Source organism: Schistocerca cancellata, chromosome 7 (assembly GCF_023864275.1).
Source record: "Schistocerca cancellata isolate TAMUIC-IGC-003103 chromosome 7, iqSchCanc2.1, whole genome shotgun sequence".
Classification (NCBI taxonomy): Eukaryota; Metazoa; Arthropoda; class Insecta; order Orthoptera; family Acrididae; genus Schistocerca; species Schistocerca cancellata.
In genome coordinates this window covers 320814125-320835229 of record NC_064632.1, presented here as the reverse complement: position 1 = coordinate 320835229, position 21105 = coordinate 320814125, and the positions used below count along the sequence as shown (strand labels likewise).

General features: G+C 42.3%; 1 non-coding gene across 1 annotated transcript; it reads left to right on the top strand.

Annotated features, from left to right (window-relative positions):
* Positions 1–20718: 20718 nt before the first annotated feature.
* Positions 20719–20790, top strand: Trnag-ucc (transfer RNA glycine (anticodon UCC)). The gene has a single exon. It is a non-coding gene; the product is annotated as a tRNA-Gly (tRNA).
* Positions 20791–21105: the final 315 nt, after the last annotated feature.

Below are 21105 nucleotides of genomic sequence, written 5' to 3'. Positions count from 1 at the left end.
TTTGTAACAACATTGTAAACAAATCAGGGAATTCATAAACAAGAATAGAACCAACCGCAACAGAAATACTACAGTGACAGTGAGAAATCAAAAACACTTGGCTACGCGACGATTTCAGCTGGTCTCCTCAGGAGTGCGATTCAAATATTCTACCCCTTGCACAACCACACTCTGTGAGGTAATTTTGTACTTTCTCCAGATGAATGATCTCTTTCTTGCTTAGGTATTTTTAACTTACCTCCAGACACATTTCAGTTTCGAACTGGAACAAGAATTAGAGAAAAAATCTGTAGTGTTCTAAATACAATGAAATAAAGCGCAATGTGCTAACAATTTCCTATCCATGTTTCGCCATAAACTCGCCCTTTCGTTCCAGTGATGAACATCACCACAAAACAAAGGGCGTGCGAAATTCAGACTTTCCTGGACGCAGGCCACAGTGTTGTTATCCAGCAGCTCAGCACTACCTGGTCATGGTGCCACCTTAAAACTCAAAAATTATTCTCTGCACTCTAGCATCAGCTGTCTTTCAGGGGTTGCCACAAGATATTCTTTCACGGTATTTCTCGTAACGTTCAACTTGACTGGTGTGCAAAACTTCAGGTCGAACGTATTTGTCGCATGATGTGTCACTGCCAAGTAACATAGTACGATGTAATTTGGACTACAGACAGAAAGAACTCCTACAGAATGTGAAATAAAGAAATATGAAATGAGGTGAACAGAAATGACATTTTTATTCGAAGACTGTAATTACACTCAAATTACTGTGATTTGTGTTGGTCCCTTGGACATTACAATAAGCGGGACTTGGTTCTTCTTAATAGGGCAGCCCATGCTCTGCGTCGTGCTCCCACGTTGGCCACAAGGTTGGTAAGGAGTTGTTGTGGTAGGGGGTCTATTCCCCCATCAGCGCGGTCGACACAGTGCTGATGGTCTTTGTCGTATGTGGACATCCTACAATACATCTCTCCAGCGCATCTTACACATGCTTCATGGGACTTATGTCAGGGAAACGGGTAGGCCACATCCTCTCGTTCCAAGAGTCCACATATACAGTTCGATGCGATCGCGCATCGTCATCCATACAAATGAAGTCAGGGAAGAATGCAGACACTGAAAAGACGCACATGGGGAAGGAGTGCAATGTGCCAGTGTCGTTGACTGGTGACTATACCGTATTCAAAGCTTTGGAGGAGAGTACGCTCAATGCAACACTGTATTTTCCTACACTCCTGGAAATTGAAATAAGAACACCGTGAATTCATTGTCCCAGGAAGGGGAAACTTTATTGACACATTCCTGGGGTCAGATACATCACATGATCACACTGACAGAACCACAGGCACATAGACACAGGCAACAGAGCATGCACAATGTCGGCACTAGTACAGTGTATATCCACCTTTCGCAGCAATGCAGGCTGCTATTCTCCCATGGAGACGATCGTAGAGATGCTGGATGTAGTCCTGTGGAACGGCTTGCCATGCCATTTCCACCTGGCGCCTCAGTTGGACCAGCGTTCGTGCTGGACGTGCAGACCGCGTGAGAAGACGCGTCATCCAGTCCCAAACATGCTCAATGGGGGACAGATCCGGAGATCTTGCTGGCCAGGGTAGTTGACTTACACCTTCTAGAGCACGTTGGGTGGCACGGGATACATGCGGACGTGGATTGTCCTGTTGGAACAGCAAGTTCCCTTGCCGGTCTAGGAATGGTAGAACGATGGGTTCGATGACGGTTTGGATGTACCGTGCACTATTCAGTGTCCCCTCGACGATCACCAGTGGTGTACGGCCAGTGTAGGAGATAGCTCCCCACACCATGATGCCGGGTGTTGGTCCTGTGTGCCTCGGTCGTATGCAGTCCTGATTGTGGCGCTCACCTGCACGGCGCCAAACACGCATACGACCATCATTGGCACCAAGGCAGAAGCGACTCTCATCGCTGAAGACGACACGTCTCCATTCGTCCCTCCATTCACGCCTGTCGCGACACCACTGGAGGCGGGCTGCACGATGTTGGGGCGTGAGCGGAAGACGGCCTAACGGTGTGCGGGACCGTAGTCCAGCTTCATGGAGACAGTTGCGAATGGTCCTCGCCGATACCCCAGGAGCAACAGTGTCCCTAATTTGCTGGGAAGTGGCGGTGCGGTCCCCTACGGCACTGCGTAGGATCCTACGGTCTTGGCGTGCATCCGTGCGTCGCTGCGGTCCGGTCCCAGGTCGACGGGCACGTGCACCTTCCGCCGACCACTGGCGACAACATCGATGTACTGTGGAGACCTCATGCCCCACGTGTTGAGCAATTCGGCGGTACGTCCACCCGGCCTCTCGCATGCCCACTATATGCCCTCGCTCAAAGTCCGTCAACTGCACATACGGTTCACGTCCACGCTGTCGCGGCATGCTACCAGTGTTAAAGACTGCGATGGAGCTCCGTATGCCACGGCAAACTGGCTGACACTGACGGCGGCGGTGCACAAATGCTGCGCAGCTAGCGCCATTCGACGGCCAACACCGCGGTTCCTGGTGTGTCCGCTGTGCCGTGCGTGTGATCATTGCTTGTACAGCCCTCTCGCAGTGTCCGGAGCAAGTATGGTGGGTCTGACACACCGGTGTCAATGTGTTCTTTTTTCCATTTCCTGGAGTGTATTTACGACAGCAGTTTCCGCTACAGTGACAGTCTCATATAAAAATATTTCACAGGTCAAGAATTTGCGTTACAAATCTGTAGATACAAAATCCTATTGATATAACAGTGTCCAAAAAATTTTCGCCTGCATTGTGATACATTCACGCATTTACACACATTTCATAACTCTTAAAGTACGATTCTTGGTTTCCAACAACCTTTTTCACAAATGAGCGTCCCTAACCACTACTCATTATTCCTTACCTTATTACACATATACATATTCGTAGACATTCTTCAATATTTCATCATAATAAATACGTAGCATAATCAAATTCTTCAAATAGCATCATCTCATTGATCATAAACATACCTCAACAGCATAATACACATCGTCGTCGTAATAATAACATCATAACACCTCAGTCAACTCTCAAAATCGTCGTAGCTTCCTCCAAGAATTAAAAAAAAAATTCTCTGCTCATGTCAAAAGTGTCATCTGCCTCAAACGTACTTTAAAAATCGTGATCCCATACCAAATATATCATTGAAAGCTCTCATAATGTCACAATGGGTTTGAAAAAATATGAACAGTTCACAAAGTACAAACAAAATACAATTTAGTAAGTGTGAAGTTATACAACGGTGCAATTACATAAACATGTCACTGATGTAGTAAAAATAAATGTTTGTCTCTCTCAGTTTAATGATCAGATACCTGTGTAATTATGCGTTAGAGAAATATGGTACCGATGTGTAAAGTTGTATAAGGAAATACCATATTAGCTAGAGCTCCTTGTGTTTGCCAGACACATGGTACACAAAGTAAGCGTGTACCCCCTGAGGATTAATGTAATTATACCCTCAGGTGTTACAGATTACAACAATTGAATGAAATGTATTACGGAAAACCTTTGTATTATTGTACTTCAAATATCTTTAAAAATAAATTATTTAAGTACAAAATAAATCACTCAAATACGTGTCCTGTAGCGCTAAATGTGCGTCTTGCTGTAAGATAATCTCTGTGGAAGTGTCGTAGTTATTGTCCTCCGAAAGCTAAGTTCTGCAGAAGCCAATGTACTTACCTCATGATAAACAAATGTGAAATGCTTTGCGTATAGATATCTTAGTTATTATGCTTATTGCCGTGATGAAGAAAGTACTGTGCTGTAACGTATTGTTGTGCTACAGAAAAGGCTGTCTCATTGTAGCTATACCACAAAAGTTACTACTAAAACATGTTTTACTTTCCAGAATAATTCAGAAAAACTGTGCAGATATAAAACAGAAACACCGCAAAAGCAACATTGTAAATTGTCACTCATTAGTAGTGTCGTGATAAAATCGTGTAGCTGTCACATAAACTAACCACTGTGTCATCTGGTATCTCACAGAAAGTACTTTAAATCCAGAATGTATTTTCAAGTAAACCAAAATGTTGCATTAAAGTCTCATTAGCAGTACTGGTAAATGTCTAAGTATGTGAGCCTTATAGTTGTTACGTAATCGTGCAACTAAAAAGCAAGAATGTACACACACAATAATGCTGTGTCGTCTGTTCACAATAACAATGCATTCGTAATTTCTGTTTAAATAGGTTCTCTTGGTTCTTGACTGGATATTTAACTTCAAACATTGTTGCATGTTAACAGATTCTAAGTCTGACAAAGCATACTAGCAATGTAAAGTGAAAAATTTTATGGAAAAGACTAAGTTATAAAGCAGATTATCTTTCAGTAAACGGTTTCACATGTGAAATGTGGTGTAAACCTTTACTTTCCCTAGTACGCAGTGTTTCAACTTCGACGCAATTATCATGTTGTATACGTCGCTAAGGAATTAGAGATGGGCAATACTGTTCTTTTCAGAGATTGGATCAGAACTGTTCACTCCCTGAAATGAATTAGCTCTTTTTCATGACTCACCACTCATTTACAATATAAAATAAATGGAAGGCACATTGCCCTTTAAACTTGGTTTATTCCAGTACTATACCTGTATTTTGATCTTATTTGATCCTATTTTGAAGTAACACAGATAATGAGTAAGAATTTTGTATTGTTTATTGAAATTTCCACGATATGACAAAGTTTTTGATTATTGATTTATTTTGCACTATCGTGGTTTTTTGGGTGATCGGAAAATGTTGTAACTTGAGATTTACATTAACAATATATTTGGCTATAACGTATTAAAATTTCATTAACCTCATACAAATACATCGCAAGCCATATATTTTTAAAGTGAACGTTTCCTTTCGAAGACACCTAAAATCGCAAAATCCGTACCAGAATAAGAAAAAAATATATAAATTTGACTGTAAAACGAAAGTGCTGCATATAGCCTTACGCAGAATAAAACAAGGAAAATATTGGTGTATCACATTTTGCGGTACGTTTATCGGTTCGCTCGTAATTAAAGCGTAAATTCGAGTGTCTATAATAAAAATCCTATAGTAAGAGGAGTCATCAGGAACCTAATCTAATCAGTTTAAACAAATAAAAATAAAATAAAAACAATTGATGTATACATAACATAATAATGTAATATACATAGCGGCATTACTACGAAGAACAATATCCAGTGGGGACGAACTCCGATGCAGAGGCGCTGAGTCGAGCAGGTCGAGCCGCGAGCTGTATTACTGCGTGAGCTGAGACCGCAGAGACCACAGTGACACCTGAGTCGCTTTGCTCGACGCTCTGGCTAGAGTCGAGACGGTGGGGCGAGCGTTGAGCGAGCGAGTTCCGAGGGAAGGGGTAGCGGTGAACTCACCCGCTCCGAGACAAATAGTTCGTTCCCTTGCAAGCGGGTTTTTGCAAGTAGTTCCTATGTTATCCGCTAGGTGGCTCTCTGTCCTGTTGCTCGCATCAACTGCACAGAGGGCAGGACGTGCGACTGAAACGATCGCCGACAGAGTGCGATGCGAAGTTACGCTGCGCCAGACACTGCGCGGCAGACGACGCACAGAGACGCCACGGCATATGTGAAACACAAAATCCAATGGGGCACTGCACAATGCAGGCAGCCAAGGTAGAAGCAGGGAAGAGGCCGGCGCTGGCTGTGTTGTGTGGCGTGCACTGTGCTGTGACCAGCAGAGGCGCTGCTGATATGCTCCGTCTCTCTCTCTCTCTCTCTCTCTCTCTCTCTCTCTGCCGTGGGAAACGTTTGGAGCTACCGTTCTTTTTTTCTGAATCACTGATTGTTCACTCCTTTGAAAGATTGAACTCTATGAATTAGTTCAAGAGCGGATCCCCCATCTCTATAAGGAATGCCAAAATTTTTTCTCAAGGTTAGTGTCTATGTTATTTTTCTCTGAGCCAGCCGGCGCACGTGGCTGCCTGCGGTGCGAGTCATTGTCTGTCTCTTTGTTGGCGTGCGTCGTTACAGGGATTAGGAGACCTAACTTCTACAAATTCGCCTTGCCGAGAGGGCCCAGACTTGTTAGAATCTCGCCAGTTCTGATGGAATTCAGGTCTGTCGTTTTGTCGGTAGTTTACATAGTTTCTTGTTTGTCGGTCATGTGGTGGAGAAATTCTCCCGGAATCGTAACTGCGTGGTGGACCGTTGCGTCTGAAGTTATTCTGTCTCCCTTGATAATAATTATTTTGGTTCCCATATTGTCTGTTTCTATGGTTGTCTCTGTCACATTCATTACTATGGAAAAACGATCTTTCTCTGTAACTATTATTCTGCCAACGGTTGTCATATGGGTGGTGTCTATTTTGGTCACGATTTGCGTTGTAAGAATAGCCTTGTCATGTCCAGTTATTTCTGTCATCACCGAATTGCGACGGATGTGACCTGTAGTGATTGTTTTCCTGTTTTCGCATTCCGCGATTGTCAGTGTCAATTTCCAGTTCTTGTAACAGTCCCTGAAAAGCTTCAATGTCGTCTTTGCAACGTCCTGCTAAAATAATATGTCATAAATGTTCAGGCAGTTTGATTAAGCAAATGCGGATGAGTTCTGAGGGGCTGTATGGGTTTGACAGGTACTGATTCTTGTGCAACATGTCTTCAAAATATTTCACAAGACTGGAAAATTCAGATTGTTCGAAATGTTTGATCATTATGATGCTATGTTTTACTCGGTCTTGTGTAGCTTGAGACCAATATGCTGAGAGGAATGCATGATAAAATTCTCCTTCACTGTGGCAATCGTGAATGACCGATCGCATTCTTACAGCTGGTTCATTCTCTAAATAGCCACACATAAATTCTAATCTGTACTCTAATGACCAGTTGGGAGGAAAAAAATGAGAGAATTAATGGAGCCAAGCTTTTGGATGAATGTCGTTGCCAGAATTCTTAAAGGTTTTGAATTTACGTGTAGTAATCAACAGCTTACAGTCAAAATCATCATGTCTGCGAGTCGCGTATCGGTCATTGTTACGTCGTTTCGGCAGTTCCATTTAAAAATTCGGTGCAGCTTGCCAATTTCTTTCATAATTTCCCAAATGCCCTGTGTTATTATTTTGTGGCTTTTCTGTATTTCTATGTCCCTCTTCCCGTATTGGGGCACGAGTGTCCTCTGAAATACGTAATTCTTGTATTACCTGTGTCAGCTGATCTTGTACTTCCCGGATTTCTCTTTGGTGTTGCGTATTTATTTGATTCTGATTTTGTTTGAATTTCCTTATTTGTTCGCACTCTTCTGCGTCATTAAAGACTACCGGTTTTGTGTCATTCAGATTATCATCTACCTTCATAGATAAATTATTTAGCTGATCCAAAAGTTCAATTACTTTCTCTGATAATGAACTAATTTCCTCCATGTGTCTTTCTGAACCAATTTTCAGAGTATCTACTGTGTCCTTTAAGTTTTCCTGAGTTTTTGCAAGTTGCATAACCAAATCGGTAGATGCAACTGAGTTAATTTTGGTTTGCAAGGTCTCATGATTTTCATGAACAATAGTTTGCAGTTCTTTTATGGCTGCTTCGTGATTCTGTAATGCATTTTCATGACGCGAAAAAATAGGTTGGAAATGCTCACAAATTTGTGTTTTTACGTCATTACAGACTTTTTGACATTTCAGTTCAATGTTATGTAACTCAGCAGTTAAATCTTCACGCGATTGTTCGAGAGTTTGTTCCAATGAGTCTAACTTTTGAAGCTTTTTCTGTGTTTGTCTCTGGTGTTGTTCCATTGTGTCTAACTGTTGCTGTGTTTGTCTCTGGTGTTGTTCCATTGTGTCTAACTTTTGAAGCTTTTGTCCCATTTGTTGCATTAATTGTAATAACAATGCACTGGTGTCTGAAACATGTTCCTCAGTGCTATTCGGCAATGCGTTTGAACCGCCAATATTCGCATTTTGAAAAGCAGAAAATGTGTCTTGACTAATTTGAGAAAACGGCGAGGACGCAAAACCTGAATCTACCGTATTTGCAAGATTGTGTCCTGTCATTTCGGATTCCTGAGGCAAGCTGTTGCCGACCGATCGATCGATAATGCTTCCCTGTTCACTAATTGTTTCACTACCTACACCATTATTTGCAGCCCGCTCCATTTCCCCATGTACAATTACCAAATTACTACTTTGAACATTAGTTAATTCATTACACATTGGCGCTAACACACTGCTTTCGTCTTCACTGTCATTTCTCATGTTACTTTGGAGCCTAGTATTACGTTTTTCACACGCCATTATTGTCACAATATTTCACACGATAACACAGACAAGCACAATTTGAAGAGCAAAAATAAGAGAACACATTAACATAGCACTGAAAATAATATCTAGTTAATTGCAGCTGCGAAATACTTGGTGCAAATCTCCATGCATGCCACAACTGTTTTACTGTACAACAATGAAAGACTGCAACTACAAAGGAGATTTTCTCTACAATTACGCGCTAGCAATAAACAAAAGCTACACTAATTACACAAACTACAAGAAAAAATCAGAAGATTCCAGTGAGGTATCCTCGGCTAAGGGTCGACATATGAAAGATCCCCTTATGAAAAATTATATAGGACTGTGCTTAAACTGACACACAATAATTTTTTAGTGCAACGCAATCTGACTTTCAATAATCCCTACAAAAGAATGGCCCTGACTAACATTAACCTATACGTTTCACAAATCACTTACCTCACAAAAATCTTGGTTACTCGAACTACTGCAATACAGCGAGCGCCACTACTGCCAGCTAAATAAAAGATTCAAACTACGGAAGGCACTAACTACTAATAGGCATAGTTAGCAAATGAAAGATTTTAATAGAGAACAAACAATGTATTTACCTCAATAGTGTTCAAAAGTCATAATGTATATAGCAATTCATGACATCCAGTCTTACAAATTTCAAAACTCCGCCATCTCTCTCCCCACATCCAGCACTGCTGGTGGCTCACCTCCAACTGCGCAACGCTACGCGCTGTTCACATCCAGCTGCCGCTGCCCAACACTACAATGGCAGACAACAATGTAAACTAGCCACAGACTGCACACAGCACAGAGCGCTACGTAACGTTGCCAATAAGAAAACATAAACATCCTACTTACACAACCTAGCGACTAATATGAGACCACACCATGTACTGCTGTCTATGACGATCACTCAAATTCTTAAGAAGTACAATGACCCGCCAATTGCTATGTCTAGGGCACATCATAACGCGGCGATTTCATGTAATTATTGTCTCTCAATAAAACTGTAGTTTCTGTTCGGCTCATTGCTTATTTCTTTCAGATACCTTGTGTACTATACTCGAGCAGTTCTTTCTGTTTACGTCCAAGGCAGATCGATCTGTGTTACCTGGCAGTTACAAATGCGTAAATTACTTTCGTTCCTAAGTTTTGCACATTACTGTAATTGCAAAAGGCTACCACCGAATGACAGAGTAACGTATGAAACAGGCGCAGATCCAAGGGTTTGATCAGGTATACAGTTAAAGCGTTTATATTTTTACATACATCACCATCATCATCCCCACCTGAAGCACTAGAGGGCTAGTGCTTTTTGTTTTCCCTGTTACGATACCAATCGCTTCCTCCGTCTTCCTTGACCACTTCTCCCAACTAGCTTAAATCTTCTTGTCTAGAGAGGTGATCTTTCTCCTTTCATTCTTTCGAGATGTTTACTCCGATTTCTTTTATTTTCTTGTATTTTGTTGAGGATGTTAAATATATTCAGCTCTTTCCTAATTTCCAGATTTCTAAATGTGTTGTCTCTTCCGCATCCCCTTACTGCTCTTAGAACCTCATCTCCGTTGGACGTGAGCGACTCTCTTGACGTTTACTCATAACCCACGATTCATTTCCGTAAACAAGCACTGCAGCTGACATTATCTTACAAAATTTCAATTTTGTTTCTTTCCTCGTTTTTTTTCTAGACATCTGTCTTATTGTTGCAGATATATCCTCAAATTTCGCTAATTTCTTCTCTGTGCCTTCGTCATACTCATACGTGACACCACAAACTAAATAACTAAAATGTTTGAGCTGTTCTATTGTTCTGTTGTTGATCACAACTTTTGTTCCTACAGGATGTTTCCGTCTGAGAGCCATTGATTTTGTCCTCTTTTTCTGAAAGTGTCAAATGGTACTCTTCGCAAACCTTACCAAATAAATGTGTTCCTCTTTGTAGGTTATCTTCATTATCCGCCACCAGTGTGCCGTCGCCTGCGTATAAAAGGCATTTCAAGCGGGAAGTACTGTTAATCTTAATTCCCCCGTTAAAAACTCCCATCCCATTCCGAATTGCGTCATCCAAATAAATATTGAAAAGTGTGAGTGAAATGCTGCACCATTGTCTTACTCCTCTGTTTGTGGCTAAAGCCTGGGTCAGATTGCCATTTATATCTAAACCTGCAGTCGTGCGTTTGTACAGACTTTTTAAACGTCTATTAGGTACTGTGGGTATCCTCTTTTCCTCACAGTTATCCAGAGTTTCTCTCTATCAACATTATCGACTGCCTTAATAGAATCAATGAACGCTAAATGGATTCCCCTGTTATACTCTTTCTTTGTTTTTCGATTATTTGTTTTATGATAAATACTCGATCTTTCGTCTATGTGCCCCCACCCCCATTCCATTTGTTCTTTCCCTAATAAACTCCCAGCTACAACGTTCAACCTCTTCTTCACTATTTTTGCATACACTTTGTAGGCGGTGTCAAGTAAGCTGATTCTTCTATAGGTCTCGCAGAAATTGCAATCTCCTTTTTCAAATACTGATATCGCCTTTGCTTGTGACAGTGCTTTTGGAATAGCTCCATTTCTTCAACACATATCAAACAAATGTAATAATCTCGTTTGTTGTAGATGTTCCCATATTTTAGCAGTTCATGATTTATACCAACCATACCAGTAGTTGCTCCGTTATTTGCTGAGTTACAGGCTTCTCTTAATTCATCCATACATAAATCGTCTACACATCTTAAGTTCATCCTTTATATTCTTTGTGGAGCAATTTGCTTCATACCACAAGTTCTCGTACTGTTCTATCCATCTTTCTTGTTGAATGTTATTTATTTGAGCAACTTCATTTTCACTGTTTTTAAAACTATGATTTGCCTTTCGTGAATATTGTCTTCTATTACGCTTATATACTTGTCGCAAGATTCTTGACGTGCCCGATTCACTGCTCGATTTTCTGCATTTGTCTCTTGTCTGTAAATTCGATGGTTCCCCTTTCTTGGTTCATAGACATACTTAAGAAAAGCGTCTTGCTTTTTTTCCCTTATAACCTTATCTAACTCTAGTATCCAAAGTTTTAACCCTTTCTTCCTTTTTATCTTTTTATTTTTTCTTAACTGCAGATTCTATATCTTTCCATTTCTACTCTATTTATTGCCCTTTTTCTGTCTTCTCTAGTTCTTGATTAAGTCTCTTCCGGTACGGAACTCGTATGCTTTGTTCATTTAGTGGATATACTTTGTAGATTTCTTCCTTCATCTTTTTTACTGTCAACTTTTTGTTTTTTCGCCATTTCATGTACATATCTATTTGAGATATCACCAAGAAATGGTCAGAACCTATGTCATATCCTCTGTACATTCTTGTGCCTCGTTCATTGCTTTCTAATTTTTCATTAATGATAATGTAATCAATAACACTCTTAAGTCTTCGAGCTGACTATACAGGGTGTTACAAAAAGGTACGGCCAAACTTTCAGGAAACATTCCTCACACACAAAGAAAGAAAATATGTTATGTGGACATGTGTCCTGAAACGCTTACTTTCCATGTTAGAGCTCATTTTATTACTTCTCTTCAAATTACATTAATCATGGAACGGAAACACACAGCAACAGAACGCACCAGCGTGACTTCAAACACTTTGTTACAGGAAATGTTCAAAATGTTCTCCGTTAACGAGGATCCATGCATCCACCCACCGGCGCATGGAATCCCTGATGCGCTGATGCAGCTCTGGAGAATGGCGTATTGTATCACAGCCGTCCACAATACGAGCACGAAGAGTCTCAACATTTGGTACCGGGGTTGCGTAGACAAGAGCTTTCAAATGCCCCCATAAATGAAAGTCAAGAGGGTTGAGGTCAGGAGAGCGTGGAGGCCATGGAATTGGTCCGCCTCTACCAATCCGTCGGTCACCGAATCTGTTGTTGAGAAGCGTACGAACACTTCGACTGAAATGTGCAGGACCTCCATCGAGCATGAACGACATGTTGTGTCGTATTTGTAGAGGCACATGTTCTAGCAGCACAGGTAGAGTATCCCGTGTGAAATCATGATAACGTGTTCCATTGAGCGTAGGTGGAAGAACATGGGGCCCAATCAAAACATCACCAACAATGTCTGCCCAAACGTTCAGAGAAAATCTGTGTTGATGACGTGATTGCACAATTGCGTGCGTATTCTCGTCTGCCCACACATGTTGATTGTGAAAATTTACAATTTGATCACGTTGGAATGAAGCCCCATCCGTAAAGAGAACATTTGCACTGAAATGAGGATTGACACATTGTTGGATGACCCATTCGCAGAAGTGTACCCGTGGAGGCCAATCAGCTGCTGATAGTGCCTGCACACGCTGTACATGGTACGGAAACAACTGGTTCTCCGTAGCACTCTCCATTCAGTGACGTGGTCGACGTTATCTTGTACAGCAGCAACTTCTCTGAAGCTGACATTAGGGTTATCGTCAACTGCACGAAGAATTGCCTCGTCCATTGCAGGTGTCGTCGTTCTAGGTCTTCCCCACTCGCGAGTCATAGGCTGGAATGTTCCGTGCTCCCTAAGACGCCGATCAATTGCTTCGAACGTCTTCCTGTCGGGACACCTTCGTTCTGGAAATCTGTCTCGATACAAACGTACCGCGCCACGGCTATTGCCCCGTGCTAATCCATACATCAAATGGGCATCTGCCAACTCCGCATTTGTAAACATTGCATTGACTGCAAAATCACGTTCGTGATTAACACTAACCTGTTGACGCTACGTACTTATGTGCTTGATGCTAGTACTGTAGAGCAATGAGTCGCACGTCAACACAAGCATCGAATTCAACATTACCTTCCTTCAATTGGGCCATCTGGCGGTGAATCGAGGAAGTACAGTACATACTGACGAAACTAAAATGAGCTCTAACATGGAAATTAAGCGTTTCCGGACACTTGTCCACATAACATCTTTTCTTTATTTGTGTGTGAGGAATGTTTCCTGAAATTTGGCCGTACCTTTTTGCAACACCCTGTATATAGTGAAGCATATCTTTTTTACAGAAGACTGTATTGGTTAACTTTTGTTTTTTAAAGGAAACAAAATCTCTCTAAGCAGTCTTCCATTGATGACATATTTTCTATCTTTCGAACAGATTTATTCGCCATTTAAATATCATGTTAATATTATTTGCTGCTTACTGTAATACTTGTCCAAACCGATTGCAGTTTGTCATACAAATCTATAGAATCCTCTTTTTCTCCATTCATGAAATACATAAACTACAATGATAGTTAGATTTTCCTCTCTTATTTGACGGTTAAAACTATTATTCTTTCATTTACATAGCTGAACCCTATAATTCTCTTTTCCCGTCTTTCCTGTACATGACTGGGAACAGTTCTGCTTGCTCTCTCCTGTTTTCTTATTCCGCTACATAATATCATATATTATTCTAGATGCTTGTTACCCTGCAGCTTTTTCTTTGTTTTTGTTATGGATCTACGTCCACCTAGGCGTTTTTTGAAGTTTCTGCTAACTCTGTCTCTTTGTTTGCTAAACCTCTGACAATCCACAAGGGAGGTTGGCTTCCCTGTGCCTAAAGCCGCCCATTCGCAGCCCGATCGGTCCGCCAAACCGCTCGCTAACGGTACCCCCGACAATTCGGGCTGCGTGTGGGCTCCCTCGGCCGCTGGGCGGCCTCTACCTGCGAGCGCACTGTCGTGTGGCAGCGCTCACCGTACCAAAACAAAAAGGAAAACTTGCTGTGGCTGCAGCAGTGATGTTATGTGTAGATGAAGACAAGAAGAAGAAACGTTAATGGATGAAAGAATGGTTGAGAGATAAATCCAAGTTTTCTCACATAAATCTGTTACATACCCTCCAAGTTCAGGAGCCTACAGACCATAAAAACTTCTTACGTATGGATGACAGTACTTTTCGTGAATTACTGGATCTCATACGGCCTAAAATCGAGAAGAAAGAAACTCATGTAAGAGCTACCATCACTGCTGACGAGCGACTAGTAGCAACATTGCGATATCTGTCTACAGGCAGAAGCTATGAAGACCTGAAATACAGCTGTGCCATTTCATCCTCAGCTGCTCGGAAAAATAATCCCCGAAACGTGTTGGGACATCTTTGACACACTGCAGCCAATATACACTCCTGGAAATTGAAATAAGAACACCGTGAATTCATTGTCCCAGGAAGGGGAAACTTTATTGACACATTCCTGGGGTCACATACATCACATGATCACACTGACAGAACCACAGGCACATAGACACAGGCAACAGAGCATGCACAATGTCGGCACTAGCACAGTGTATATCCACCTTTCGCAGCAATGCAGGCTGCTATTCTCCCATGGAGACGATCGTAGAGATGCTGGATGTAGTCCTGTGGAACGGCTTGCCATGCCATTTCCACCTGGCGCCTCAGTTGGACCAGCGTTCGTGCTGGACGTGCAGACCGCGTGAGACGCCGCTTCATCCAGTCCCGAACATGCTCAATGGGGGACAGATCCGGAGATCTTGCTGGCCAGGGTAGTTGACTTACACCTTCTAGAGCACGTTGGGTGGCACGGGATACATGCGGACGTGCATTGTCCTGTTGGAACAGCAAGTTCCCTTGCCGGTCTAGGAATGGTAGAACGATGGGTTCGATGACGGTTTGGATGTACCGTGCACTATTCAGTGTCCCCTCTACGATCACCAGTGGTGTACGGCCAGTGTAGGAGATCGCTCCCCACACCATGATGCCGGGTGTTGGCCCTGTGTGCCTCGGTCGTATGCAGTCCTGATTGTGGCGCTCACCTGCACGGCGCCAAACACGCATACGACCATCATTGGCACCAAGGCAGAAGCGACTCTCATCGCTGAAGACGACACGTCTCCATTCGTCCCTCCATTCACGCCTGTCGCGACACCACTGGAGGCGAGCTGCACGATGTTGGGGCGTGAGCGGAAGACGGCCTAACGGTGTGCGGGACCGTAGCCCAGCTACATGGAGACGGTTGCGAATGGTCCTCGCCGATACCCCAGGAGCAACAGTGTCCCTAATTTGCTGGGAAGTGGCGGTGCGGTCCCCTACGGCACTGCGTAGGATCCTACGGTCTTGGCGTGCATCCGTGCGTCGCTGCGGTCCGGTCCCAGGTCGACGGGCACGTGTACCTTCCGCCGACCACTGGCGACAACATCGATGTACTGTGGAGACCTCACGCCCCACGTGTTGAGCAATTCGGCGGTACGTCCACCCGGCCTCCCGCACGCCCACTATACGCCCTCGCTCAAAGTCCGTCAACTGCACATACGGTTCACGTCCACGCTGTCGCGTCATGCTACCCGTGTTAAAGACTGCGATGGAGCTCCGTATGCCACGGGAAACTGGCTGACACTGACGGCGGCGGTGCACAAATGCTGCGCATTTGCCATTCGACGGCCAACACCGTGGTTCCTGGTGTGTCCGCTGTGCCGTGCGTGTGATCATTGCTTGTACAGCCCTCTCGCAGTGTCCGGAGCAAGTATGGTGGGTCTGACACACCGGTGTCAATGTGTTCTTTTTTCCATTTCCAGGAGTGTATTTAAGAGTAAGTGGATTATATTTTATTCAAATTACAAATAATGTTTTCAATGTTTGCAGCCATTTTCCCCCGTTGCTACTTCAGTTATGCTTCATCATATAGATAAGAAAAAACTTATTTCGCTATTGAATGTTTCATTTGTGCGTACAAACATGTTTCGCCTGTTCACGTTAAGAATTTACAGTGGTCTTACAGGTCTCCATCGTTTTCGAGGTCGTTATTTCATAGGCTGATTCTTAATATTTCATGCACGCTGAAATAAAAAAAAAATGAAATTGGTTTTGTTGAGTCAGGTCAGATTTTATTGCTATTTCATTTTTTTAAATAAGGCACTTCAGAAATTTTTCAACATAAATATGCGGATTATGGTTTGAAAAATGTCTTACATTTGGATGAAGTCTAAATCATGTATACGAGATCGTACATTAACATCATTTTATGGAAGAAATGCTCTAATCAAAGACTTTCGTATGTGTTTTGTAACTGGAATGTCTCTCTTGAGGCACCAAGAATAGTCCACAAGCATTTTCTCATCCTAGCGAACCTGATAACTTTCCTCCATGACTCTGATACACTTAATGAAGCTCGCCCTGCCCCTGTCTATAGTCTCCACAGTTGTGTCAGCGAAGTAATCTAATGTGAGCTGAGAAAGCGCATTTTTATTGACATATGAACACGAAGTATTTTGAAGTTTTGCTGAAATTTCTAGACTGTATTTTCATGTTTTGGGCTCATATAGATGCCAAGAAAGATTTTTTATTATAGATTTCAATACCAGACAGGCATTTATCACTGTGTCCTCCACAATCTCATCGAATTGTGAGTCTTTCATAAGCTCACTGATCTGAGGGCCATCAAAAATACCTGTATTAAGTTTAGGCTCGATGAAACATGGAAATTTGTTTTAACAAAGTAAAAGCCCTAGTTTCTTTGTTCACTGCCATCATATAGAACCTCATCAAACCAACTTTAATGTGCAGCAGTGAAAGTGGAATTTTCTGAGGATTCAGGAGGGCTTGTGACTTAACGTTGTGCAAACCAGATGAAAGGGAAGGTCTTGCTTATTAGATCCTTTAGCTCCAAAGAATTCAAGATACATTTTCGTCACAAAAGGAGTGCTGTTTAACTTCTAGTGTGGCTTAATGACTTATCCAATATGCTGCAAAATCGGTCAAGACAATTCTTGCGCTTTCGATTCATTATGTAACAATATTGATTTCACTCAGGAAACTTAAGTCATGCTACTTTCCAGCTTACTGCAATATGTCATGGAAATAATTTTGCCTTGTGACAAACAAAAAAATTTCTAACGCTTGAATCACTTATATACCTAATAGGACACTACATGAAAATTGAGGTAGGGAAGAAACCTGACCTGATTGAGCAAAGTGAGTTACATTTTTTAATTCAGCGTGCACTAAATATACAAGATCACCTAAAAATAACCGTGACCTCAGAAAAGAAGTTTTGAGATATTAACTAGTGTAATATAAAGAAAATAATTTTCTTTTCAGAATATTTATAATTATCTAATTTTCTTTTTGTTATTGAGCACTCAGAATGCCTGGCATGAATAGAGGAAACGTGTTTGGTACACACAAATGAAATATTTAGTTGGTAAAGTCAGAATTGAGATATAAATTTGATTAAAACGTATAGGGTTGCTTACAGGAAAGTTGTTATTGAAAACTGATGCTGTTTCTTAGCGAAATTCATCTTTATTGTTGTAAAATACAGTCAGTAATATAGTTAATGTTGCTTACTATCACTTGTAGATGGCTTACATGCGCCTCCATCAAATGTTATTCCATGGGGTCGCAGTTGTGTAGCTTGTTGATACGCGCCTGTTTCGTATATTCTACTATGGTATTTGCAATTGTGTTGCATCGTATAGGAGTGGAAATTGTGGCGGAGATTGCATTATTTGCATATACGGATTTGAGTGAGGCGTAAAAATTTGGAAATCACAACTTAATTTCCTCCTCTTTGCCAAAAAGAGTACATCCGAAATAATTTTTTTGCTGTATCCTTTTGTTCGTTATCAGTAACTGCCTGAATCTCGAAACCCACACTTTTATCAAAGGCAGTGGCATCACTGTCAGGGGTAGAGTCATCAGCCTGCAGGTACTGCGACACAATACCTGCTAACTGAGATCTCTTTTTCGTCCATGATGTTCTCTCCAGAGTTCGACCACATCTCTTTTTCCCTGTAGTGGGAGTTGCAGCTGGTGGGCTTCCAGATGAAGGTAGTTCTTGTGACAGGTTCACCTGGAAAGCACAATGTCTGCATCAAAAATATGCAGCGTTTTCACTGTTTGTGCAACTTTGCCACTTAATCGTGCATTTTTGTAATTGTATCAATTTTAATTTCAGACTACTTCATCTCAAGAAGACTGGAGAAACGTTGCTCGTCAGTTTAAAGAACTATGGAATTTTGAAAACTGTTTAGGGGCACTGGATGTTAAGCATGTCCTGATTTTAAAACCTGAGGGTAGTGGCTCCTATTACTATAATTACAAAGGTACTTTCAGTGTTGTCCTTTTCGCTGTTGTAAATGCAAACTATGAGCTTATATGTGTTCACACCGGTACGAATGGTCGAGTGTCAGATGGTGGTATTCTAAAGCTTACAGACTTCTACACTTCTCTAGTATCTGGAACTCTAAATTTACCAGATCCCGTTTATCTGGAAGGAGTGGATTCTACAGTGCGATTTGTGTTCGTAGATGATGAAGCTTTCCCTTCGATGCCGAATTTAATGAAACCGTATCCTCAAAGGAACTTAACAAGGGAGAAAAAGATGTAGTTGAGAATGCTTTTGGAATAATGGCAAACAGATTTAGAGTGTAATTAACGCCAATAGCGGTTGACGTAAAAGCTGTTGATGGAATCGTTCTTGCTTGTACAGTTTTGCACAACTTTTTAAGGAAGAAAAGCCCTAATTACATTCATACTGCCGCTGATTGTGATAACCCACAAATTGTAAACCTTACTGATAAAAACTTGCAGTCAGGTAGTCAACAAATGTTAAGACTCGATACGACACGACAAACCAGCACAGTTACTGCAGAGGAAGTGCGAGGAAAATACAGGCAATATTTCAGTGACGTGACTGAATTAGAATTTCAAGAAACTTTGATCATTTAGAGTTTATATCCAGAGCAACATTTATTTATACTTTGTATACTTAATAAATAAAAGCGTTTGTATAACATGACCATTCTCTGTACATATTAATGAAACACGCCCAAAAGTCTCTGTTTTCCTCGAACGACATTATCATAAAAGCAGCGAAAAGCGGTGACAACGAAAGAAGTAGTGAATAACACAAAGTCGGACACCGTACTGACGGAATGTGAGCTCGGAGGAAGCGACCGGCCTGAGCTGTGGCCCCGGCTCAGCAGATGGCGGTCGGGGAAGCAGGTAGCGGCTCGCTGGTCGGGGTCAACCCTCTCAACGGGTCGGTCGGCGGACCGGTCCGGCTGTGAATGGGCTGCTTAAGAGTCCTCCGTAACTGGAGGTGGCAGGGAAGGGACATGGGAAGGGCAGGCTTAGGACAGGAGAAAGGGAACAATAGGCTGCAGTGGGACGCGCTTGCTCTGGCTCCTCACCTTCAGCCTGTCCTGCTTGGGTGACCCTTCTGGCAGCTAAGCTACCGTCGGCATAGCCCTCCCGATGCGGAGCGTGCAAACCTCTTCGCTCACATGGATAATGCTACGTTCCGGTGGTGACCCCTGAGGACGTACATCAATTTCCAAATTTCTCAGATACCTTTTGGACAATAAAGTAGCATAAAAACCAAAAGTCTCGTAAATGGCGAGAAACTGTAGAAAATTACAAGTTATTTTTGAGTTCGTTGCCCACGTACACGAGCTTCCGTCCTGACCGCCTGAGGAGGATATTCCAGGCAAGCAAAAGCGCCCAGTCTCAAGCTGTCCGTATTTGCGGTGAACAACGAACACTACAGGGTTTGTGAGCCCACAAATTAGAGTGGTAAACCGCAGAATACCGCGCAACCCGAAACAGAAAGGAAACGAACCTCACCCCCACTAACAAAGAAAGAAGACATACAAGAAGACCGATCCCCACTAAAATACAAGAAGACTGATTTCCGGGACATAGTGAATGCATAGTGATATTCTGCATATCTGTGTTTATAATAGTAGTGCTAAGCGAACTACTGATAATGGTGAACGACTACTCTGAGTATATATTGTCAACATTGTGAGACTTTGTTGCTGTTGTAGGTTGGTTGGTTTGAGGGATTAAAAGGACCAGACTGCTACGGTCATCGGTCCCTGCTATTATAGTTCTTAAATCTGTAGCGTGACATGTACTATTGGCATTTTTGGAAGAATAGTTCTCGAATGTTGTAGTTCTCTGAAATGGAATTTCTTGAGAGATATGCCAAAGCGATGTACTCGCTAAATGTAAACAAATCATTAGTGTATTAAAATAGTTTATTGTTATTATTGTTATGGTCGTAGGCATATGCAGTATGTTAAAAGTGGTGGTGGTGATGGCAAGTTAGAATTGGAACTTTCCTGACGGGGGGGTGGCGGTGTGTGGAGGGAGATTGTAGCAGGCTGAGATCCCGTCCCCAGACCTTTGTGGCTCTGGGCCTATTACAATACAAATCTTGATTCGAAAGAGAGGATCATAGTTTTCTAGTTCAAGTAGCCAGCTTCAGGTGCAAGACAAAACCCGCGAGGAACCTGACGGTGTTTGCTCCGCTCCGTGACAGTACAGGAGAGCGACATCGCAGCTGCCTGCGGGCGTCACGTCTGGCGCTTCATCTGTGACGTCACGGTGAAAGGAAGAGTACCATTGTCTCTGCGTCTCTAGGACTACTGAGATTGTAACGCTACCGTGCGATGGTGGTGTAATGGTCAGCATAGTTGCCTTCCAAGCAGTTGATCCGGGTTCGATTCCCGGCCATCGCACAAATTTTTAATTTTATCCACTTGCAAATGACAATGACCACATTCATAATAAGAAAATAGTCATTTAAACTACCACTTTCAGATGATGTAGCGTACAATAAGAGTGAGCCTCATTTTATAGTTATGGTTTTGGAAATCAACATGAATAAGTACAGGGCTATGGGCAGTTCGGCTATAAATCTCGAATAGAAGCAGCTGCTACAGCACAAGATAGCCGAATTACTGAATTTCAAATACTTATTTTCATGAGTTATTTGTTATTAAACGCAGTCGTCCTGCGTATGTGAGACTGACTTCAGACCCACAGCTAGTTAA